At 36.1% G+C, this 26,521-nt stretch overlaps 1 protein-coding gene and 1 non-coding gene across 2 annotated transcripts in view; both read left to right on the top strand.

Annotated features, from left to right (window-relative positions):
- The window catches only part of pitx2 (paired-like homeodomain 2), a 98,550-nt gene that overhangs the window by 50,332 nt on the left and 21,697 nt on the right, over nt 1-26,521 (top strand). The gene's annotated exons all lie outside the window — the stretch shown is intronic.
- Nucleotides 13,470-13,633, top strand: LOC148677847 (U1 spliceosomal RNA). The gene has a single exon (XR_015940207.1). It is a non-coding gene; the product is annotated as a U1 spliceosomal RNA (small nuclear RNA).

Below are 26,521 nucleotides of genomic sequence, written 5' to 3'. Positions count from 1 at the left end.
TACTGTCATTATCCATGTAATTTACATTAAATACCATATATAAGGTTTATGGTGGTTTTAACTTCAGAACAATGTGTTCTAAACCCTTTTGTCTTAAACTTAAAAAGAATACTTTTCTGGCATTGAATTGGTTAATAACAGCATGCTCTCAATTGTCTTTTTATACTCAAAATATATTTCTCTCATGCTTTTAACTTCCCTGGCTATTTTTAAAAGTGTCTGGATTGATCAAAATGCCGCAACAGACTGTTCTGTTTTTTTACGCCCAACCCTCAGCCAAGCCTGATTGCTATACACTGCAAAGGACTACTGGATTTGATTCAGTGTCTTGAAAGCATCCATCAGACCAATATCAATATCATAAGAATAATAAATGCAGAGCCTTCTTAATCACTGGCACAGGTGGTGAAGAACACATACAGCAATTCACAATTAAGTGTGTTAAAACTTTCCTCATATATTTTTTAACAATTTTTAAATTACTACAACCCAATAGAGAATAAAACCATGTTTACTGACTTCAGGCCAAAAGTTTCTGAAGTCGGTAAGGGTTTTTTATCCACAACACATTCATCCAACTTACTTTATATGCACTACCAGAGTTTGATGCTCAGTATAAATTAGAAATGGGGAAACACCGAAAATGAGAAATGGCAATTGAATTGAAATGCAGTAAATTGATTTCCAAATTTAACAAGGAAGAAAGCTCAAAAATAAATGCTCCAGGGGTGCCGTATAAATGGCTGACCCTGCGCTCTGACCTCAAGCTTCTAGGGGCGGTGCGGTGGCTCTGTGGCTAAGGATCTATGCTTGTGGCCAGAAGATTGCCGGTTTGTATCCCGCTGCCGGCAGAGGAATCCTATTTTGTTGGTCCCCTGAGCAAGGCCCTTAACCCCAACTGCTCCAGGGGTGCTGTCTAAATGGCTGACCCTGTGGTCTGACCCCAAGCTTCTTGCCCTGTCTGTGTGTCTCATGGAGAGCAAGTTGGGGTATGCAAAATGACAAATTTCTAATACAAGAAATTGTATATGGCCAATAAAGTGATCTTAAATAAGTTTGCCACTTGACACAATTCTTTCCAAGATAAGTGGCTTCCTGATATTGGTTGGATCAACCTTTTCCATTCTGATCAGACTGTGAGTATTTTGATGAATTCCTTCAATAATAATAATAATAATAATAATAATAATAATAATAATAATAATCTTTATTGTGTAAAACAATTAGTGGTTAATTAGACCAGAGAAAATCCATGACTAATGTACTACAGTACTGTAAACTTTTATCTATCAATAAATTCCATGTCTCTTTGGAGAAGGTTTTTTGCCAATGGTTCATATAAAAGCAACCTCAAGCAAAGTGCAAAACAGAAAAACAATTATTTGAACGCCAGTTAATTCCTGTTATCTTTCAAGGGATATGCTGTTTGGTCTGTTGAAAAAATGCCTTCATCACTGTCCCTCTACTATCTACTGTATAACAAAGTCATGAAACCGATCATCAGTCATCAGATCCCAGGAGATCCTAGCTACTCCTACCCTTTCTTTACCACAAGACTGGATCATGGTAGCTCCTTGGCATTTTTTGTCTCATTGATGTCCTGTCACCATGTCTCATATTTCACTTCAAGTCTTTTCAGAATCTTGCTAGACTCCCACATTCCTCTTTCAGAGATCTAGCTTATCATTTTCCGAGGTTGCTTCCCATTATTTTTATTCTTCTTTATTGTTCTCTTTCTTTTTTTTCAGGTTGGGGGCACTAATGATTTTGGATTAATAAATAAGGGGTCTCCCTGGGAATTTTAGTTTCCTCCAGATCTCCATATGGCCTTGCTGCAGCCTATGTTGTGCTCTCCAGTTTCTTAGAAAGATCTTAAACATCTTGCAGATCCCCAGCCTCCTTGTCTTAACAGGTCTGGGTCTTGACAGATCTTGAACCTTAATATTATTTCATTTCCATGAGGTTTTTTGATGGTCTTGAGCCCGGTGGTTCAATTCTCACCAAGGTCTTGAACTTTGATGCTGTCAGCTGTTCCCCGTGAGCTTGATGATTCTGGGCATTTGAGGATATATCTTAAGATCTGTATGAGTCATTGAGCCTTGATTTCAATCCCTATTACCCGCAGTCTTTACAAGATCTCGGCTTCAATATGAGCATCCTCTCCTCAAGGTCTCAACAGAACTTTGTGTCTTGATGGGGGACATGCCCCCTTTAGAGCTGAATGAAGTTTTGAGACATTTGAGGCAAATGATTTTACCCCATGATCTCAACATGTTTCAAGCCTTGCCTCAGACTTCAAATTCTCAAAGTCTTGACAGAACTGTGGGTCTCACCACAGCATCAGCATCAAGCCTAGACACCATACCTTAACATGAGATTGGCCCTTCAAGGTCTCAGTCAGGACTTAGGACTATTTGGGTGATACCATTGAGATCTTTCAATCTTGCCAGGAGTACATGTTTGGCAAGCTATGAAAGTTGACTGGTTTGCCGCTTTGTGTCTTTGTATCATAGAGTCTCTGGATGCTAAACATCAGAGATGCCCCCTAGAACAATCCACATGACCCTAATTTCCAGTGTCATCCATTCTGCAATCTTGGACCTTAGCATACTTGCAGTGCCACACTACCTATTGAACATGCATAGCTGTTTTGAACTACACACAAAAAAAGAAAGTATTTACTGTATGCTAGAAATCAATGGCCAATTCCAGATTTACATTGCAGAAACCTAAATCATGCTGTTCTTCATCAAGAAAGGGGAGTACAAGGGAAGTTTCTTTGTCCCCAGCCTTACTCCTGATTCCACTTCTATAGATCAGTTTGCCCTCCACTATGGTCAACACTGACTACCTTGCTACAGGGGAACCAGAATTGCAAAAAGGACACTACACTACACTTTTCTCTATCATTGTGATGTAAGATACCCTTTTGTTGGTACCCACACTTCAGGCATGTCTCCTGGCTTCACCACCTAAGAGTAAATTCCATAATAGCGCTTCCCCCTCAGTAAACGACTCCAGAGCAGCAGGGCCACTCCTACTTTGTATGTGGACTTGTGCAACCTGTGTTCACCTGCTCCTTTTGCACAGTCTGAAGATCTGATGCCCTCATCCCAAAATTGGGGAACGTGGAGAAAGCTCACCAGATATGAGGATTAACGGCTATGTGCACATTCTGAGAGGAGATGTACCTTCAACCTAATACACTCAGTGGACCTAACAGCCTTGCTTTTTGACTATCTACCTTAATACTTAATTCACTTAAATACTTTAATAATACTTAAATCACTATGGAAAAATCAAAGACTTCTGATTGTACCAAGACTGCAAATGAGGCAATCCAGATTCTTCTCCCCTATTTTTTTAGCAACAAGGATTGGACCTCAAGTGACTGAACTTGCCAGTCCAATCAGTCTTTTGTGAGCATTGGTTTTCTTCCATAGATTTCTTTCATGTTCCCATTGTAGAGTACCAGAAGGCACTACCTATGCTTATGAGTCCTGTGGATCCTAAACTAACTGGGCAACTGTGTGGTCTTTGACCATACCAGGAGACGGCAGGGTGCACAGGTGGTGCAAATGCTCCAACATCATAAGGCCTGGGTCAAACTTCAGCTGGAATCCTGTTACAAACAAAAGAGGTTTAGAGGCTTTTGGAGCAAGACCTATCAATCTGCTTTCCTGGAGTCATGGAATTTTCCTAGGATCTTTTTCCTCTCCAGACTGGACAATGCTATGTTCATCAATTACCTAAAATTGCCTGGTCTGTGGTAATAAAGACTCTCAATCTCACCTTTCGAGCGTAATGTTGTCATATCTCAAAAGCTAGACATCTGTGTCTGCTTATCATGAGGTGAATTGATAGGAAAAAGCAGGTTGTTGTAGTAAGTGATGTTGGTGGACCAGTAGGTGGCACCCTTCCCACTGGAGGCATTTATAGCTTTCTAGCTCTTATCATCTCTAAAACCAATGCTCCATCATGGTGACATGGGACAATGTACTATAGAAAATGCTGTTTTTTGGATAAAACATTAAATTGAGGCACTGAGGGCTTTGTCATTAAAGATCCCTAGGTACTGATTGCAACAGTTATGGTGTTAACCTCATTGCCCTGATTAAATTCTATAAGAAAAAAATTATTGTTGTTGGTGTTATTATTATTATTATTATTATTATTATTATTATTATTATTATTATTATTATTATTATTATTATTATTATTATTATTATTATTATAGCACCTGAGAGCATGTCCTGTAAGGACCGAGCAATATACCTACTCGCCTCCTCAGTGTGCAAAAAACAGTAAAATATCTCTAGTCCAGGACCTAGCTGGTTGGAACTGTGAGCTGTACTGAAGATGATCTTTATTTCACGATCAAAAGTATACCCTGCATTGAAAATGAAGTCTTACTAATGCATGGTATAATTTTAACATAACACGTCTTGATTTGAATTCTATGCTTTTAACTATGTACACTAACATTTTATTTTCCTTTTTTTTATTTATCTGTAAGACTGAACTTAAAATATTGCACATAGTTTTGGTCACCATGCTACAAATCAGATATTGGTGCTCTAGAATCAGTGAAAAGCAGTCAGATATATTTCCAGGCTTAAAGGCTTAAAATCCTACACTGACAGGCTAAAAGAACTGAATCTGTTTAGTTTCAAACGGAGAAAACCATGAGGGAACCTGACTTAAGAATTCAAAATCCTCAAAGGCATTGACAAAATCAACCCAATAGTCTTGTTCAGAATCTGCAGTGAAACACAAACCAGAAGACACATGTGGAAACTATGAGGAGGTGTATTTAAAATTGATAGGAGGAGGCACTTTTTACATGAAAGGTAATGGAAATGTTGAATAAGCTACCCAGCCATGTTTTTGAAACAAATAGCCTAGCTTTTTTCAAGAAATAGGCAGATGAGATTCTCGGGATAACTACTAATTACCAAATTAGGTAGACTGGCTGAATGGCCTCTTCTTATTTGTAACCTTTCTTATGTCTTTAGGTTATTTAGGACAGACTGTACATTATGTGGTTAAGGTTTGTCTGAGGAAAACATAATGAATACTGCTTGTAGGCTATGCCTAAAATTGCCCTAGCAATGCCAGAGCTAGGTGGCTCTGAGTCAAGGTTTTCTCAGCGTTATGCGTAAGAGTGACTTCTACAGCTGGCTGAGCACATGTGAACCCACAGTGCAATCAGGGAGTATATTACTCTTTGAATCAATACTAACTTCACACTGCAGTATGAAAAGTGACAGATGCTTTTAACCATACCATGCAGGAAAAGAGGACACTGTAGTGAAACAAAGTTGATGAACATTTGCTGATTCCAATTGGTACATTATAATGATAAAAAAAAATTGCCACTTAGGCCCCACTCAACACTTGTCACATGGTGGTTCTTCAGTGTTGACTTGCCAAGTGAAACCCACATAAAAGGACCCAGATGAGACTTGATGAGTTTATCTATCTGTCCGTCCATTTTCTAACTGCTTTATCCAAAGAAGATCGCGGGGGAGTTGGAGCCTATCACGGCATGCAGGGGCTGCAAGGACTGTATGTCACATCCATCGCATACACACTAACACCTGGTGTGAGGCAACAATGCCAACCACTGCATTTCTGTGCCACCCAGCTATCTGACGGCTAAATCAAAATACAGTTGTACATGCTTCTCAAGTACTGTTATCTTATACATATTATGGATTATAGTAGATCTGATTAATTCTGTGGTGAAAGGAGACTCACAGCTTCATACTACCGCCCCAGATTGATTTCTCAGGTAGCCACTGACTGGCTGCACCCCTCTTAACTATAACTTGAATGGTGTTGTAAAGCAATGCAAATAGACATCACATGAAGAAATGACACATATTTCTTATCAACTCCACTGAGATGCATTAGCTTACTTAGTAAGTGGAGAGTGTGACATCCTAAGGCTGAATCTTTGTTGCAATAAGGGCAACATTTGTAAACCTATACAGGAGTATGGGCAGAAAATAATCCATCCTCCAGAAACACAATTGCATTCTGCTACAGTAAGTACTTCCACTTCCAAATTAAATATTTTTGTGTTCTTTATTTTTGTTGTTGACTGTTTTTTATATTGTTTATTTGCTGAGAGAAAAAAAAGCATTGTGAAGTAACACTTCAAGAGATGTCCAAGATGTGCCCAAGTTAACTGATGAACCTTGATTTAACTAGCAGGTATTATTCAATATTGTAATAGAGGAGACCTACATAACTGACCATTATAATTAAATCAAAGGTTTAATCCACCCATCGCCTACCATTTCATAAGCCAATACTTGATTATGCCTTTCCACTAGGTTTGCACAAGAATCCTCTACTGAAGATCAGTTCAAACTTTATATTTAGCCCACAATAAGTGTGATCAAAGAGCTACTCACCAAAGCACATCTTGGAATACATTTGATAACGTGTTTGCTGCAATTTGTTTGCTGATAGTTATTTTGAATAGGCAAAACTGTATAAATAGTCCTGTTAAAGGGTGAAATATAATCAAGATGAACTGTGCAGACCTGTTTTACACATATTTTTATCATTTTAAATCTTACCCAGGATGATTACTCAGTCTTACTTAGCTGACACTTCCACAAGGTAGCAATATTTTTTGCAAGCATAGGATTTTCCTATTATATACTATATACTGTAATTAGATCCAACTAAGCAAGACAATCATCTGTCATGAATAATGTGTTTTAAATACAACAAATGTCAGATGTTTCAAACTCCCTACAAAAGTTTATTTGTACAATCTCAATAAAATGCTCACTCTGATGAAGTTTAAAATGTTTAAAAGTTTTAGATTTACACAGTTACAAGACCATCTTGAATAACAGCTGTTGCATTGTCTTCTGGGATGCCTAGCATAATATTGTATATACATTCACATGCCTTTTTTACCTTCTTAATTTCATGCATAGCACTGTTTTTTTATTGTCTGATGAAAAAATGTGCATAGTACAATATGTGAGCAAGGAAGGTTCAGTGTTATTTATAAACTGAATTTGATTTGATTTTCTTTCTTACTGGCATACACCTGTATATTCTATTATCTACTCTGACAGAAATTTGATACTCAGTACACTAATTGTTCATGTGAGACACTCTTTAAGTAATTATGTCTGAGAAATATATAATTTACCACACTGAATGCTTAATTCATGATTTCAAACACCGATACCAAATTTATCTAAATACAGTACATTTCATCTGACATGAAATTAAACTTACCAGTAAATGTACACCTTCCTAAAGTTATTGGTATTACTTGTCTTCAAATAAATTATAATAATAATTATTATTATTGAAAATACAGGTTTGGTACAATTCCTTTTCACCAGTATAAAAAAAAATATTACACTCAAAAGTCACACACGTACTTGATACATTTAATACCAATACAAAGCATGTAAAGCTTGCCTAATGCTAATTTGAAGAATGCATTTGCAGGATCTCATTTTATCAGAGTAATTTTACAGAGTACTGTGTAAAAGTTTCAAAATTAACCCTGACCAGACTGTATGCCATTTATGATATGGATATAAATTACCAAGGACTTATGGCCAGATGGAATTTTAAATAAAGTCTTTTTTGGCCTCCTCACTTGAGTGATTCGAGTAAAAACATCATTGAAAACCATAAATTACATTACAGCACTTTTTGCCACAAATCACAACATATTTATGAATGCCATTTCGGTAAATCTTGGGTGGATTCGTTTTTCATTACCTGTACCTAAGCAGCCATGGAAATGGTACTAAATAATAAATGCATGCAATATTTTGATGTACAACCATCTAGTATGAGATTCTTCAGAATTTCTGTGAAAATGTATTTTTTTTTCATAATTTAATGTGGTACGTTTTTTTAATGTAATCCGTACATAATAGATGTGTTTGCACAGTTTACCAGTGAACGTGTCTAGTTTCCTGTTCTTAAGCACAAAGATAAATATTTTGAGTGCAGACTCACAAACATATATATAGCAGTTTTGCTCTTGTTTTTTGGAGTGGTGGTTTCTTTGTCACTGCCTAAGAATATTTTAATCACAAAATGATTCTGAGGATAAACTTTGTTACATTTTTGATAAAGTAGGCATATACTGAGCCTAGGCACAAATGCAAATCTTTTAACAGCTCCAATCCCAGCTGCACAAGATTCAGACACTCTATTGCTACACTAAATAATCAATTTTTAGCACAGACAAGGAGGTGCTTAATTTTCAGTACCTCTACTGTATGTTATATTCCTTTTTTATTTACATGAGTAAATCTGTCTGTGCTTCTCAAACAGATTTATTATACTTGGGTAGGGGAGAGAATTAGTTTGAATTATAAATAACGTATGTCATCTCTCTTTCATTACAAAGTACAAAATTTACCCTTCCTCCTATCATAAAATCAATATATTCAGACAGGCCTTGATAGTACAAGATAGTACAGGGCTTGATATAACTACATCATGCTATAGTTTATGATAAAACCACTCAAAGCCTTAATTCTATTTGATACTCTAATGAGTTGATAGTAATGTTCTATTACACTGAAATCTTTTAATATTGGGGACAAACAATTTAAAGATTTAAGGTTTTTCAAAAGGATTTCAGCTTTAAATGGTCATATAAATATGATAAAGTACAATAGTATAAGTATATGTTCAACAAATGCGGAGTAATAATTACATGAAATGGAAGTTTATCGATGAACAATTAGAGCTGTTAACATTATTTTTAAATGACTAAACTAAATCCTGTTACAGTGTTAAAAATAATTGACAAGAATTCAGATACTATAAAAGAAAAAGGAGAAGTTTGCATTAATATCTGGGGATGATACACACTACAGTATCACACAAAAGGGTTCAATAGATTTGCAGAACAGGGCATCTTGATTTAGCAGAACCTATTTATGGCCTACTGAAGTGCAGCATTGCATTTCCTAAACACAAACTGTCAAAAGAGCGGGCAAGAATCCAGTCCAGAGAATGTACATGTCTGGATGAATGGCATTGGAAGCAATCCAGAGTGACTGCTGTAAGAATTCAAAGATTTAGGCTGCTGAAGACTAAAACTAACATCGTGATGATCTGTAAAATATTTACCAGCACCAGGAAAAGGAACAGCACATGCAAAGGCTCAAGACAGGGTGGCAGTAGGAAAGCCAGGTGGGCTCCAGCCCTGAAATATGTCTGCCTCCCCTAAAGTTTTCACTGGTACCTAAAAAGTGGAAATCCCTAAAGATTCAAGGGGGAGCTTAGAAAGCAAGATATCTGCAAGAGAGACACCCCATCATGACTAAACCAACATGATATCACCCTACCTCAAGCCTTCAGATTATTAGACATAGTGTAAATGTTAAAGATAGCTGTATTGGCTTATGCCTATGATGCTGTTAGAGTTTCAGAAACATATTTAACTCCTCTAGATAGTCTATTTATGGGTACACATTGTTGGGTAGTGACTGGCAAGTTAGATTTGGACAATTGTCCATTGTTAAAGCACAGAAGCAAATCAATTGAAAACTGAATTAACAATCCAATCTAAAATGGATACAATTTCAAGAGAGCTTGTATAATAGAGCTATTCTAAAGAATATATGTTATGCAATGATTAGAAACGTGTAAAAGAACAAGATCATATCTAAGGATTTTAGTTTTCCTCATAATGACTGTGAAACCCACAAAGGGAACTGTGCAGCCAAAAATGAAATGGCAGATCTTACAAATTTTTGATTGACTTTGTAAAGGATAATACAAGGCACATGCACAGATGTTATTTTAAGAAATAAACAAACACAGGACACTTTTGTTGACCGCAGGACATGATACATTTTACAAAAGCAAAAAGGTTGTATCTTAAGCATTGGTCTTCAACAAGTTAACTTTAATGGAAAGAAAGAAAGAAAGTCAATGAGATTTTAACTAAGGAAAGATACTGGAGAAGCCAGTTTGCAGTGGAAGAGTACAATTTTTTTTTACAATTTACAATTTTATGCTTATAATGTGTTGTTACTAGATATCCACAAAACTAGGCCAAAGAACCAAATGAAAGTTTAAATCCTCAGCTCACCATCAGACAGTACATGACTGTGATCTGAGGATCATTTAAGTTGTTTTAAGAGAAGGAATATCATCTTGTAATTAGGTTCTAAGTGGAGTTCCATAAATGTGTAAATGTAAAAAAATCAGAAGGAGAATCTAAAATTATATCACATATAGAAAACTATCAAAAAGTATTCAGACTGGATAAAAAAGACAAATGTGATAGTGAAATTTTACATTTTTTAAAACCAAAGAGTAAAACTAGAACAGTGTGATTAGCTTCCTATTATACTATTTCACTTCATTACTTGGCTATTGGATGAGTCTTGGATTACAGAAATGCACTTTCCATGGCTCATCGTAATAAGATGACTAAAATACCTCAGCTTTTTTGATTGCTAATATTACCCACGATTCTTGGACCACAAATGACAGTGATTGATTGAGGGGTGATTGATGTGTGCAGCTGATCCACAGTCTGTTTTCAATTGTTGTGGAATGGATAATTCTCACCTTGTAAATCGCTTCAAGGCAATTTTGTTAGACCCTGCACAGGGAAAGCTGCAATTCTGACAGGTGCCAAGTTCAGTTTCTGTGGAGTAGCTTCACAGAGCCGTGGAGCCACAAAAAGACTGAGCTCCACACTGGGTGAGCAGGGAAGATTTGGCTCTGTGGTATTTGGCAATGTATGTACTTCATGCTGGCATAACAAAAGAGCACATACATGACCTTCAGGGAATCACTGTATTATTGTCCAAAGGGGATGCTCTCCACAGCTAAAAACATTATCTTATATAATAGCACATAAAAACATATATATATAAACATTATTTTTCGCTGACAAACTAAAAGTTTTATATACACAATCAGAATAGCTGTTTTATCGCAATTATTTTCAGGGTTTTTTTTCTCTAATAAGCATACTTAAAGATTAAATGGAATCCCAGATGAAACTCTCTTCAGAAAAAAAATAGCTTTGGACACAGCTAGCTCTGCACATCACATAATTTACAAGAAAATGTACAAAGTGTAATGTGAGAACTCTGTATTGCATAATGACTTAACTGAAAGTCATACTTCCAGGCCTTTTCTTAACTTTTTTCTTTTTTTTTACTTTAAAAAAAACAACTTGAAAAATGTCACTTGACAAAAACCATTTCCTTACTATTAAAGGAGACAATAGAATATACTTAAAGCACGTTTAGTTGAACGATATTATTGTAAGAATTTGTATTAAATGTATACCTACCAATGTGTAATACTACTGTATTTAAACATGTCCAGTTTCAAAACTAAATATGTGTTTAAAAGGGAGATTATAAAGTTCTAATCTATATATATTCACAAATTAAGTTTGAGCTTGCTCAGTTTATGTCTATTTTTCAATATTTTTATACCTACACAATTTGACAATTGTTAAAAACCAAATGATGCATACAGTAAAGAATGAAAAAGTGTATACCCACTTCACTAACCCTCCCATCTTGAAGCCATTTGCCTTTTAACACATCACAGGCACTATAGCCAGTCAGGCAGTTTCAGCACTCATTGGAGAAGAGGCAACTCCCTCACCAACAGCACTGTATGTCTGAAAGCCCTGTGAGGTCAGAAGGGTTGCCAAGTCACCAGGAATTGAAAAAGGCTGAATAGTCCTACCCTACCCTCTGACAATCATAGAATTCAAACTGTGCTCAGACAAGAGCCTTTACTGTGTGTGGCCTCATTGCTACTGTTTTTGTAGGAAAATGTGAAATCTTGGACAAATCATTTAAACAGACAAAAAGACCCCCATAATTGAAGAATATTAAATATGTAAATAATTGAAAAATTGACCATATCTACTAAAAGCTTACTTTTCTAATGTAAAAAGCGAGGCTTTTGAAAAGATATTTTGTTTTATTTGAAAATGTAAATGATTGCTGCTCTGATCACTTATGATAAGAGTATTTTGTTTGTACTTAGCAAACTTTTGCTAAGCTAGCAAGCATTTTCTCCCTCCGAGGCCAGAGGTTTAACCATATTTTTCTGGCTAGCAAGCTTCCTCTTCAAAATATATTATTAATGTGTGTTGGCAATGACCTGTCGGGAGTGAAAGAGGTCAATTGATTTGTTTTCCTTTAAAAAGGATTATGTCTTGCAGCAAAGTCTTCTGCAGCAGCTTTAATAGCTCATATTCACCCCCCTAACCTGTTGGTGTTTGAACTGCTCCGGTTCGGGAGTTAGTAATAGAGCCATGATCTTGACATGAAGGCAGGGGTCCACTTGAAGCCTTAAACATGTTGAAGGATTTCATCCTCACGCAGGTGATGCCTCCCCAGGACCTTATGTACCACGTCTATGTGTATGAACCCGAGCACTATCGATTCCTCAGTTTTCATTGCTTTCTATGCTTTTCTTCAATGTGTAAAAGACAATAAAACCTCTAATAGTAGAAATATCTAGGGGTGAGAATGAGCCACTTCATGGCACAATGAGCCATGAACCCCTTTGTGTACAAGAAAATGGTTTCAAGAAAATATTTCAGATTTCTATGTACAGAAAACTATACATGTCAGAAGCAAGGTATTTATCGTGAGATTTGTTTTAACATTCGTGCATAAACATCTAGAAATAAACTATTGATCCGCCTGTACAGGGAAACTTAATGTGATATTTAAGATCTACAAACTTTCTACCTCGAAAAACACAGCAGTGCATATGTTCTAATAATTACCATTATGTTAATGTGCATAAAACTTTATTTGTAACTTTAGTTCACCTACTGCTTTGGTATTTCAAACAAGGTAGCACAAGTAGAAAATCTACATGTCTGCTAACCACTTTGGCCAAGGAACTATTCTTCTGTTTGTTTTCAAGACTAAGTTGACTAAAGTCATTTTCACTATAAATTACAAAATGGACAATGCTCAAGGTTTGTCTTCAAAATAAATAACTTGATAAAGTATATGATTTGTTTTCTATGTCACTAAATGGTCACCCTAACATTTCAACCCCTGATTTATTCAGGAAAGACAAAAGCTTTATACTTGGTGGTGGGGTGGTGGCAAGATATACCTTGGACTATCCATCACAGTGCACACACAGACACACACTCACACCTAGGGACCATTGTCCCCGAAGCCAATTAACCTACAACTATGTTTTTGGACTGTGGGAGAAAACTGGAGCCAACAAAGGACACCCATGCAAACAGAGTGATAACATACAAATTCCATGCACATAGCACCTCAGGTCCAGAATTGAAAACAGGGCCTCACAGCTGTGAGGCAGCAATGCAGCACTCCTGCGCTCCTTTTTACTATCCCTAAATAGCCAACATAAATTGAAAAGTGATAGGTAAAGAAATTTGACCTTTTTTTTTACTTTTTGGCATTTTTTAATAGACACAAATTATACTTACCTGGCAGGGGAGATACCTTGATCAAGAAGAAGGTTCACCCAGGGTGAGGCTCGGCCATTGCACTCCGGCTGTGCTGACCCCTGCGAATTCCCCAAATGTGGGAATCTCAACTGCATAATTTCTGGTAGTGGGGGACTGCGTTCGTGCTCTCCCCTGATGTTTTTTAGGGCGGAGCGGTGGCTCTGTGGCTAAGGATCTGTGCCTATGACTAGAAGGTTGCCTGTTCAAATCCCGCAGCCAGCAGAGGAAATCATACTCTGTTGGGCCCCTGAGCAAGGCCCTTAACCCCATCCGCTCCAGGGGTGCTGTACAATGGCTGATCCTGTGCTCTGACCCCAAGCTTCTCTCCCTGTATATGTCTCATGGAGAGCAAGCTTCTCTCCCTAAATGTGTCTCATGGAGAGCAAGCTGGGGTATATGAAAAGATGAATTCCTAATTCAAGAAATTGTATAGGGCTAATAAAGCAACATTGCATACAATGTTATCAATTGATATGATATGCTTTTTTTACCTTTTTGTATTCCAAATTGAAGGCCTGGACTACAGGTGTGCACTCTGCAGGTCAAGAAATGCAATGTTGTAGGGAAAATGTGACCATCAAGCCTCTTCTGGTCTAAAAAAGAACTTCCTTATCAATTATTTCCACAGAACATCCCTTGTGCTGTCCTGTAGGCTCGTTGTCATACCACTTGCTCAGCCTAAGTGTCTCTGTGTTCCACATACAGTACACTGGCATGGGTGCATGCCTGTTACAATATTTATAAATGACCATATCTGTTTTCTACAAAATATTAAGGATTTAGTTTTTAAAAGTTAAAGTACTATATGCATTATTTCCACTGGTAGATATCATTTCTCCCTTGGGCTGTTTATGTCAGTGAACAGAATTTTCTGCACAACTCAGACAACTATGTTTTCCACAGGGTCAGAGAAGCAGGTGAAATAGAGTCTTTGTTGTGATATCCTATATGTCGTGCTTTCCTACCATGCTTAAAATCTGCAACTCATAGCATGGAACAAGTTAATGAAAGTACAGGTTATTAAAAGGGTTATTAAAATTTTCAGGTTATTAAAATTCTCAGTGTCTAATATATATTTATGCAAAAGTTTTTGTATGTCTGACAATATACAGTAGATATTTGTCTTTAGGGGGTAGCTATGGCTATTAAAATGACTCCACGGCTAATTTGGCTTGTTCAAATCAATTAATTGCACATGTATTAAAAATGAGACATTATTTAAACCTGACAAAATTAATTGAAAACTAGTGTGCTAGATGCTTGTGCATTACATTTGTAATGTATTTCATCTGTGCAAATAGTTTTATTTATACAGTATTTTCATACTTGTACTAAATCTTGTGTGCATATTCTGCATTTCCTCAGCAGGGGTAAGCTCCCACAGTTACAGTAAGCATTTTTACAGAAATGCACAAAAACTACCTTTTTTTTTACTAGAAATTCTTAGCTGCCTGGCTACGGTACCTGACAAGACAGGCAGTTGCTAAATTTACAAAAAGTCTGGGCTTTTTGCCAACACCCTGGATCTTTCAACAACTTATTGGCTCAGACAAATAAATAAAATATACCTCAAAAAACTTTACTAAAATAATTCTTTCCGGATAATTATTGTTTCTTTTAACTTGAATTTGATTTACAACCTATTGTTCTACAATACACCATAGTCTAGTCCACTAACCTAACTTCTCTTTTGTGGTCATGTCACATTTAAAGCAGTATTTTTTTGGGTTGTCATTGGGTACATAAAAGTTCAAAAAGTTCCACAAAATAACACATTTACCATTTATTTTACTTCTACATATCTTTTAATTCAATGGTATTTTCTAACAAAATATAACATAAAAAGGCCAAAAATCTTTGTTTATCATCTGTAAGTAAACAGAGAATATTTTGTTTTTGATTTCCACACACAAGATCCACCAAACCTTTGCTAGATTTATGTCTTCAAAGATCTGCAGTTACTTCACAAGCATTTTTAAAATTGGTCTGTAAGGAGTAAGTAATTGTTATACAATACATTCTCGAAACAGGAGACATAAACATTTTGGATGTTTTCTTTGAAATTATTTTGAAATTTATGCTTTATATGTAATAATTACAAAACTGAGCAATGTCATGTAAAAAAACAGTTCAAATTAATAAAATCAAATCAAGAAGGAGTTTGAATTGCAAGGGTCCACACTTTATTTTCCTTTGGAGAAATATTCCGACCAAACTTTTCACCCATAGAACCACCAGACATACGTATGTCCCTTATTCATTAGTAGAAAATTCAGAAGAACAGTGGTAGCTCTTGCAACCCATGTGGTTTACAGAATTCTTTAGAACAGCACCTGGAAAAGAAAATTCTAAACTTTTCTTTAGGCGACTATACATTTTTGCACTCACTTCAGTATTAACTTTCTAAAGTTGTTGTTTGTAACCGCACCTACAATAAATGGCAGGGTTTATTAAAAGCTTCAAAATATATTGGTCCAATTCATAGTATCCACCAATTTTCTAACTGCAAATAAAACTTAGCCACTTTTCCACAGCTGACATAATGTTGTCACTTACAGCCCTCAAATACATATTGACTCCTAATGTTACAAACAATTTAGTTGACATGTTCCTAATTGTTTGAAATTTCATACATTACATAAAAATATGAGTTTGAATATATTTAAGAGCGGCAGAGTGAAACATTTGTCAGTATCAATGTCTCTGGGGTCCTGGGTTCAATTCCAGACCTGGGGTGCTAACTGTGAGGAGTTTGTATGTTCTCCCCACATTCATGTGGGTTTCCTCTGGGGTGCTCCAGTTTCTTTTTTCTTTTAAACTAGTGGAAGAATGAGTTTTGTCCAATAAAACCTATTATATTTTAATAATTTAAGCCTTGTGTAGAATATAATTACCATTTATATCAGTTTTAAACATGTATAGATTTCCACTGTTAAAAGTTAGATGCCTAATGCAATATATATTTCAGTAGAAGGATGCTAACCATCCTACTGTACATTGACATGTTTATATATCACTGCACATAGTGTGACTGTCTCCAGGTATATGACTTTAACTATCAAGTTTCTTCTAGTTAACTAGCAACGATGATGCTGAAGACATCAAAAAGGAATTGCATGTTTGTAAAGCAATTTTAAATTCAGTATAATAACTCTGCCAATGAAGCAAACTAGAAAATAAGGAGCTGTTTGATAATTACTCACATAAATCATTTATTTTTCAGAGTAGGATTTCTTGTTTTTCCATATAATTAAGATGGATATTTGTTATAATATTTCTTATAAAGAATCACAAATGATTATTTGTTTGGAAACAAAATATGTCAATATATTAAAATAAATATTTGCATGCACACAGAACATTTAAATTTCTCATAGATATCTGGTGTTTATAAATTAAACACTATATATTAATGAATTTTCCCAGATCTTTCTATTTTTTCTAGATTAGTGTATTAATTATTAATACTGCCTTAGGTGCCTGTTGTGCATTTAAATATTATTTTGATTTTCTCGGCTACCAAAAGGAAAAACAAAAATTAAGACGCAAAAATTGCCAAATGTCGCCGTTGGAGCTATTGTTGTCAAGTTTCACAAAAATATTAATAGAACTATATGTTATGTACGCTGTATGTTTGGCTTAAAATGTAACTCCCCTATAACCTCAGTTGTAGATCTATTGAACAAACAATGGATAGGTATCTTCTAAAACATGAGCACATTCCACATTCAATTTTCATAATTTGTACATTTTTGTCAATTCAGGCTGCTTATTTATAAAACAACATTAACCTGTCAAGATCTGATATTTATATAATTGCTTGGAAATGTATGAAACTTCAGACCTATCTTTGCAGACCTGTATTGGAATGAAATCGGTTTTATTATGTCACATATTATTCAAGTTCTCTACTGATTTGTTTGGACAAGTCACAATCAATAACATCTCACGTGTGGTGACCAAATTGGATTTTGTGTGAAGGGTTTAAAATAACTTTTTGTGAATCCCTCAGCCAATTATAATAATAACAATAATTGCTTACACTTATATAGCGCCTTTCTGGACACTCTGCTCAAAGCGCTTTAAGGGTAATGAGGAATCCCCTCCACCACCAATGTGCAGCATCCACCTGGATGATGTAACAGCAGCCATAGTGCGCCAGAACACTCACCACACATCAGCTTTTTTAGTAAGGAGGATAGCAGAGTAATGAAGCCAATTCATAGACAGGGATTATTAGGAGGCCATGATTGGTAAGGGCCAATGGTAAAATTTGGCCAGGATGCCAGACTTACACCCCTACTCTTTTTGAGAAACACCCTGGGATTTTTAATAACCACAGAGAGTCCAGACCTCGGTTTTATGTCTCATCTGAAGGACCATGCCTGTTTACAGTGTAGCGTCCCCATCACTATTCTGGAGCATTTGGACCCACATGGACCACAGGGTGTGCGACCCCTGCTGGCCCTACTAACACCTCTTCCAGGAGCAACCTTAGTTTTTCCCAGAAGGTCTCTCATCCAGGTACTGACCAGGCTCACACCTGCTTAGCTTCAGTAGGTTGCCAGTTGTGAGTTGCAGAGTGATATGGCTGCTGGCACTAGTCGATTTCACAATTGGTGTGAATCTAGGCATACATAAATACACAAGAAATGTCACAAATAAAAGGAGGCCATTCAGTGCATATAGGCCATTTGGAAGTTAGTAGCTAATTGATCCAGGGGTATCCAGCTGTTTCTTGAAAGAAGCCTGGGTATCATCTTTATTGCCAGGGATGTGTTGTTCTCCCACAACCCTTTTAATAAAGAAGTACATCCAGTTGTTTTGAATGCACTTTAAGTTGATTACTTTTTTAAAATCCATGTTGACTGTTTTCTTGAAAACTATTTTTACATACATAGGTGAGATTTGTTTTAATAATTGTTTCCATTACCTAACATGTAATAAAAATCAAACATGTTAGTCTATAATTACTAGGTTCAGTTTTATAATAATTTCTGTGGATGGTTACTACAGTACATTAGGAATTCTCCAGTCCATGGGTACAACTATGTCTTGGGGAGCTGCTGGAAGAGTTGGGTCTGAATTACATCTCTTTTTTACTTGAAAACAATTGGAAAATAACATCAGATCCTGGAGACTTTTTAATCTTGAGTAATTATATTGACTTGATATTAACTTTAACATTATTGTCTCTTCTACTTATAGTATATTATTGTGCAATAATTGCTACATGAAAAAAGTCTGTTGTTCTGTCCATATCTCTCTCATCCTAGCGTTAATCCCGCATCAACAGGGTCCGCTTGTCAGCATGCCCGTCTCCATTTGGTTAGCTTTGAGCTGACGTTGCCATTAAATGCGACCGAGAATACTCCAACCGGCACGTCGCTCTGCCTGACGTCAGAGGGGAGTTGGGGGGGGGGAGAACAAAGTAATGTATCCAATTCATAGAGGGGGATTATTAGGAGGCATGGGAAATTTGGCCAGGATGCCGGGGTTACACCCCTACTCTTTTCGAGAAACACCCTGGGATTTTTAATGAACACAGAGAGTCAGGACCTCGGTTTTATGTCTCATCTGAAAGACGGCGCTTATTTTACAGTATAGTGTTGTTATTCTATCCATATATTTCAAGATATTTGTGGCTTTTGGAATTTTGTACCTATGAAAACAAGGGTCACATGATTTCATAGTCATACTGTATGTACCCATGTCTCATTATATTTGATACTTTCTTATCCTTAACATAGTTATCTACTCTTATCACACAGTAACAAGCAGGCAATCATTCAGTAAATCGACATTTATAAAATAACAATTATATCTTTTAGAGTGTGTTCTGACTTAGAAGTGTTCAGTCATAATCCCACAGATAGTAACTTTTCACCATTGGCTCATCAGCCAAACACACACAACAAATGTCTGAATTTCTGACTCCTCTTGTACTGAGCAGGATTACTGTTGTAATAACACATCAGTGGGGTAAAACTAACCAGTCTTACAATGGTGTAATCCCATCTCTTTTTGCCTTTCTGTGGTTGTACAGTCCAACAGTGTAAATTCTATTTCACAATGATAAGAAGAGACAACATCAAAGGTTCTTCCATTAATCTAAAAGGGTGCGTGCTAATTAACAATATGTTCATATGATTTCCATATTCATTCAAGGTATGAAATCATGCCTTGTTGTGCTGTTAAACCTTTAAAGCTCCAAAGCACCAATATATCTCTAACTGTACAGTATATGTCTTCAGAAATTTAAAATTGTTATAATCATTTATAATAATTTCAGGTGTTCTATTTCCTAGGGAAAATTAGCATAAAAGGGGACAGCTTTTTCAAATTCTTTAAATATGCAGAAATAGTACCCTAAACAACAGCAGCCTTGAACAAAGAAGGAAGATAACTATTTACTGAACTTTAGTATGACATTTTTGTGTGATTAGACAAATTATTTTTGTAGCATTGAAACACTGGTGGTGTAGCATGATTGTAATGAAATGAGTAAAAGATTTAACAGTATTCAAAGGAGGTGTAATAACTTACTGCTGTTAAGAAAGGGTTATTAAACTGATTGTTCTGCATTCAGTGTTCTATCATTGATGACATCATGACAGGAAGGTGTCAGCCAAGTGAGGATTTGTGCCTTGCAACAAGAGCTTGAAAACTAAGAAAAAGTACCTAGAAAATTGGAAATGTTTAGTGCTGGGCAACCAACATCATGGTTTTTTTTTAAGTTTGCAACTAGAAATAAGGAATGGCTCAAGCAGACAGTAGAAGAAAGACTAAAAAAATCACTTGATTGCTTATATACATTTACTTACTAGAGAAAAATCCAAAGACTTAACATTTTTAATTTCTTACTGTTTAAATGTCGTCAGAAATTCTCATTTCTATTTATTAAAACGTATACTGTACTCTTTTACACATTTCTCCCTACGTAGATAGTTAAATAAAGATATATAAAAATAAAATCAAAGAAAGATGCTTTGCAGTGAGCTTTCGAAATGGCTGGCATATTGCAATATGAGTCAACAGCATTTGCAATGGCTTGAGCAAACAGGATTATAAATCAGCAGTTATAATTAGACAAAAACATGCTTAAAACAAGTGGCATCACAATGACAAGCTATGTCTTTTGTAGTGTATTGGCAGTGATGTGCCAAGAAAAACTTTGCTCTTTTTGGTATTTATAGAAGCTTTGAGGCAGACGCTTTTTGGGCCTGGATTACCTTATCTTTCTCACAGATGAGCTCCCAGAGAATTCATTGTATCATTAAAGCCCTAAAGCAACTTTTACAAAACAAAAAAAATACTTTTAAGGCAAGCAACTACCAATCCCAAAATGTATTACTGTATAAACTGAGCTGTTTTTCTTTAATATCGGGCTAGCATAAAAAAATATAAAAGAAACCCAGATGGTTCTTCTTTTTAATACTTGACTTTATGACATTTTTCTGTTCTATTCTCTGTGTAGATCTTCGCCTACTCTAAATATTCATGACTATAAACATATACTATGACCCCCGATGAGCATTGTTTCATAAACTGCATAGTATGTTGTTTTCTAGGAAAGGTGAGCAGGTATTTCTAGGGCAGGTGAGCACACTTACCTTTTCTTGAGGGTAAGTGTGTAGTCTGGCCAAGCAATGAAATTTTAATGTATTAAATATAGTTTAATGCAAAGTAAATGGATTAATGACTTTGATAAGACACACTTTTCTCTTTTAAATTGCTGTGAAAGTTTGCAACACGAAAGGATATGCTACATATGTGATACAGGCAAAATCAAAGGGCAAATGATTATAACAGAATATGCTCGGTTGGCTATTAGCCAGAAAAAAATGTATAGTTTCCCTGTTTCCTTCTTCACTTATGTGCCTGTTTTGCTATATTGATATATGAAATACTGAATGTCACATAGCAAAGATTGTTGCAATTTGGCACAGTGGTTAGCATTTCTGTCTTGCAGCACTGGAGGCCTGGGTTCACTTCCTGTTTTTGTTGTACTATTTGTGTGGTGTTTGTATGTTTGCCCTGTGTTTGTGTGGGTTTCCTCCAGGTGCTCTTGTGTCCTCCCACAAACCAAACGCATACTGGTAGTTTAATTGGCTTCTGTGAAAACTGGCCCTTATATAACTGTGTGTTTGTGTCTGTGTGTGCCCAGCAATAGATTGATGTTCTGAGGTCTATCCTGTCTTGCACCCGTTGCCTGCAAGGATAGGCTTCGGCCTATAGGCTTTGACACTGTATTGGATAAAGATGTTAGAAAATGGATGAAATTATGTAATTTGCAATCACATATCCCTCTATCACCTCTCTGTATTCCCACCCCATACTCTAGGAGGAGTAGTCATTTCAAAACTGACAAGAAATCATATTGACTAAATGAAATCATCCATCCAATAATCTTAATTTCAAATGAAATGCAGACTGCTACACAAGTATTTTAAAATGACAATAGATGTCATCTGAAGCTTCTTATTTGCTAATATGTATTATGTAGATTCAATTTAAATAGAACCCACCTTAAAAAAATAATGGAGAATTATCACCTGAAATATTTTCGGTGCAACATATAAGATACATATAATGTGCAAATGCATATCATATTTAAAATACATAGAAAATAAATGTATCCGAACAAAGCTAATAATGTATTCTGAAAAATAATACATTTCCCAAATACGTTAGTGTGCATTGCAAGAAAGATCAAATCTGCATTCTTATAACAAAATAACATTAAGAAATATAATCCCTAATATTTCTCTAACACAATACCTTGAATTAAAATTTAGGGAAATTTAGTGATCATCAATATCAAAAAGCATGCTCAAATTTAAAAATGGTATGGTACCATTACCATTACAATACATGGTACTGTACGTATAACTGATCAAATCTGCCAGGATGCTACCTACAACTGGGAGAAAAATACATATAAAAGCATAAAAAGATATTGCTTAAGAAATCTGTAAAAACTTTTATCCAATAAAAACCTTATCAGATACTTGTCATTTTAGATAATCTTATTGATTTCTTATTTGTTAATTATTGGATTTATTCACCATTAATCAAGCTACATAATAAAACAGCAGGCTGCACCAAAAATGTCCTGTAGTGCATCAGAAAAGGTTGGAAAGTGCAGGTTTATGTTGCTGTCTGTGAGGAACATTCCTCTACTCCCTCTATTTGGACTTCAGTATGGGGCTGTGGTGCCTATGACTTTTTAAAAGATAATTGGCTCTAAGGGTAGTAGGTCAGAGGAGTTTACCTGCGATTCTCTATTCTCCCTTTTGTGAGGTTGTGTGTTTAGTAGCCTTGAGACATGAAAGAACACACAGATACGAATTCCGAAATCCCGTGGGTATATGAAAAACATATTTTAAAAAGGATTTTAAAAGGATTTTTTTAAAAGGACATTTTTTATTACCTTAGATATAAACAGATGGCAAGGTACGTAACTACAGAATGATTTAATATATTAACAAGCTGAATATGAATGTCCTGAGATTGAGGTTCAAGTCTCATCTCATAAATATATAAGCACAATAAGTTCTTTGATGATATCCTACGTTTGGGTGAAACATTGAATTCATTGTAAAGCAGAGACCAGAGATATTATTGAAATAAAACAGAGGCCTGCAATGAAAAGTTATCCTTGCCCACTATCAAGGATGGTTGTGGTTCCATCATGGTGTGATGAATGTTTTATGTAAAAACTTGTCTTAGACATCATGTGAGCTCAACTTTCACAATTGGCTTAGACTCAAATACATTGAGCTCTATCCTGCTGGCGGCACTGTGTAAGTGATGTTAGCTACTGACTGTTGGCAAACTGCAAGTTGACATGTCAGATTTTATAGATGAAGGGAGATAACAGACAGACCCTGTTTTCAAGTAGTCACAACTCAGAATTTCTATTCTAAATTCTCTAAGTCACCAGAGTAATATAACCAGCCAATTCACATGCACCTTAATCTGTTTGAAACACTAGGTCACTACAGTGTCTTGCAAAAGTATTCAGACCTTTCAGATTTGGGTAATTTACAATACAATGCATATACATTTTTAACTTAATATTTTAATCACAACCTTAATGCTCAAACTGCAGACTCCTACAGGTAATATAAATTACAATAAATGTCAGCAAATCCCATAAAGAAAATAAATAATATTTATACATAAGTATTTAGATGCATGTATCCATACATTTCTACTTGTTTTATCCAATTCAGGGTTGTGGCAGAGCATGAACCTATGCCAGCAAGCAACAGGCAAAAAGCAGGTTATACAACGGATGGAACGCCAGTCCATCACAAAATAGACAAATTCACACACTCACACCTAGGGCCAATTTTCCTAGGAGCTAAGTAACCTACAAGTAGGATTTTGGAATGTGGGAGTAGACTGGGGCAGCCAAAGGAAACCCACATGAACACAGGGAGAACATACAAACTCCCCACATGTTGCACCCCAATCCAGAATTGAACGCAGAGGCCCAGGACTGTGAGGAAGCAAGGCTAACCACTACACCACCATGGTATTCAGTCCCATGAGCTCAATATTCAGTAGAAGCACCATTATATAGCACAAGTCTCTGTTGTTTGAGACTCTACCGACTTTGGACACTGGCTTGATGCAATGTTTTCCCATTCCTCTTGGTAGATTTGTTCAGACTCTCTCGGGACACTTCGGTATTGCTTATGGATAGCAATTTTCAAGTCATTCCACAGATTCTTTCACTGGGCCATTCTGGGACAATCTCATTGTTATTCTTAAGCCACTCCATAGTATCTTTGAGTCAAATACCTGTTGAAAGTTTTGGGTCTTCCCATCAGTCTCTGCAAACTTACCATTCCATGCTGATAAGAAGCAGAACTTTAACATAATGCTACTACTATCAAGCTTTAGACTAGGAATGGTGGTGATTGAGTGATGCACTATACTGAGTTTGCGTTAGATCTAATAAAACCTTTTGTCACATGTGAGCAGTATTACTTATATGCTTTTTTGTAAACCCTATGTAGCATCTGAGATGTTTGTTTTATTTCTGTACAAGCCACCTTGAAGAGTAACCAGAATATTTGTAACACATGGACTTTTTTAATTACATTTAATTCTGTAATTATTTTACTGTTAGCTTCACAGTGGCTTTCTTAACCAGTTACTTTATTGTCCAGTTGTTCTCTTTGGAGGGTCAGTCTGATCTTGTATTGTCTGGGTACCTACCACTTCTTAATGATCAACTTGCTTAAGCCAGCAGCCATATCACCCTGCAACTCACAACTGGCAACCCACTGAAGCTAAGCAGGTGTGAGCCTGGTCAGTACCTAGATGGGAGACCTCCTGGGAAAAACTAAGGTTGCTGCTGGAAGAGGTGTTAGTGGGGCCAGCAGGGGGCGCTCACCCTGTGGTCCACGTGGGTCCTAATGCCCCAGTATAGTGATGGGGACACTATACTGTAAACAGGTGCCGTCCTTCGGATGAGACGTAAAACCGAGGTCCTGACTCTCTGTGGTCATTAAAAATCCCAGGGCGTTTCTCGAAAAGAGTAGGGGTATAACCCCGACGTCCTGGCCAAATTTCCCATTGGCCCTAACCAATCATGGCCTCCTAATCATCCCCATCTATGAATTGGCTTCATTACTCTGCTCTCCTCCCCACTGATAGCTGATGTGTGGTGAGCGTTCTGGCGCACTATGGCTGCCGTCGCATCATCCAGGTGGATGCTGCACATTGGTGGTGGTGGAGGGGAGACCCCATTACCTGTAAAGCGCTTTGAGTGGAGTGTCCAGAAAAGCGCTATATAAGTGTAAGCAATTATTAATTATTATTATTAACTTCACCATTCTTAAAGAGATATTAAGGGTCTCTGAATTTTTATACCCTTTCCTTATTTGTTCCTTCATACAACTTTACACCTGAGCTGTTTTGAAAGCTCCATGGTCTTGAAGGTTGAATATTTGCTTGGAATTTACTACCTGACCATGAAATCACACAGAGAAAATTGTTTTTATTCAAAGTCATGAGAACCACTATTATTCCACACAGACAGGTGTCAATTGTGTGGCATGTTAAGACATTTTGTGCACTTAAATTAATTTAGGTTTTACACAGCAAAGAGTCTCAATACTTATGCAATCATGACATTTCCACTTTTCTTCCATGTAAATTCTCTATTTACTGTATTAACTTTTGTTTATTTGTTTGCTTTGAATGTTTAGAGCAGGCTGTGTATATACCAAGTATAAATTGCTACCTAAACGTTTCATGACTGCAAACATTAAAGCAACAAAATATAAAAAAACTGTTCAATAGTCTGAATATTTTTGCATGTCACTGTATCTATGTTGTGAATTAATAATTATTGGTTGTAATATTCTCTATCTAAACCATTTGCCTTGTCTCACAATGACGCATGCGTGACAAAAGATTAAGGTAATAGACCTTTTCCCTCTGTAAACCTAAAAGTAAAAAAAAACACTGATACTGAAGATAATATAGGGAAAACACAAGAAACAACTTTTGTTTCAAAGATTATTACAGGAAACAAAGTTTCATTAGGGGAAAAATTGTAATACACTGGGTCTAATTAACCAGTGCTAACTCAATGTGTTTACTTTTGTCCAAACTTGACAGATTTTTCCAGTTTAGTTTTGTTAAATAAATAATGTATGTTTGTGCAGTTTTATTGGCATATATTTTCAGATTTTTTACACAGAACTGTGCAAAAACAATAGGTTTCTCTTTTCACCATATATCAAAATTACACCTTCCTTTTTTGCTAGTCTGCATTTGGGTGAATGTATCTTGCTTCTTTAAAGAAAAGAAGCTTGGGTGAAGCACACCAGATCTTATAACAGGAGTATGGTTAAATCTTTAGATGGCCGTTCCTCAGGGAAAAGGTTTAAGAAAAGATCAAAGCTTGTTCTTTTTTTCTTGAATTATTCCATTACAGCTGAATGTGACATAATTACAAAAGATGTTAGATGTGGAATCTCATCAGGATTATCTGACTCT

The sequence above is a fragment of the Lepisosteus platostomus genome, chromosome 1 (genome assembly GCF_059453375.1).
Source record: "Lepisosteus platostomus isolate fLepPlt1 chromosome 1, fLepPlt1.hap1, whole genome shotgun sequence".
Classification (NCBI taxonomy): domain Eukaryota; kingdom Metazoa; phylum Chordata; class Actinopteri; order Semionotiformes; family Lepisosteidae; genus Lepisosteus; species Lepisosteus platostomus.
This window is presented reverse-complemented; position numbering and strand designations above follow the sequence as displayed.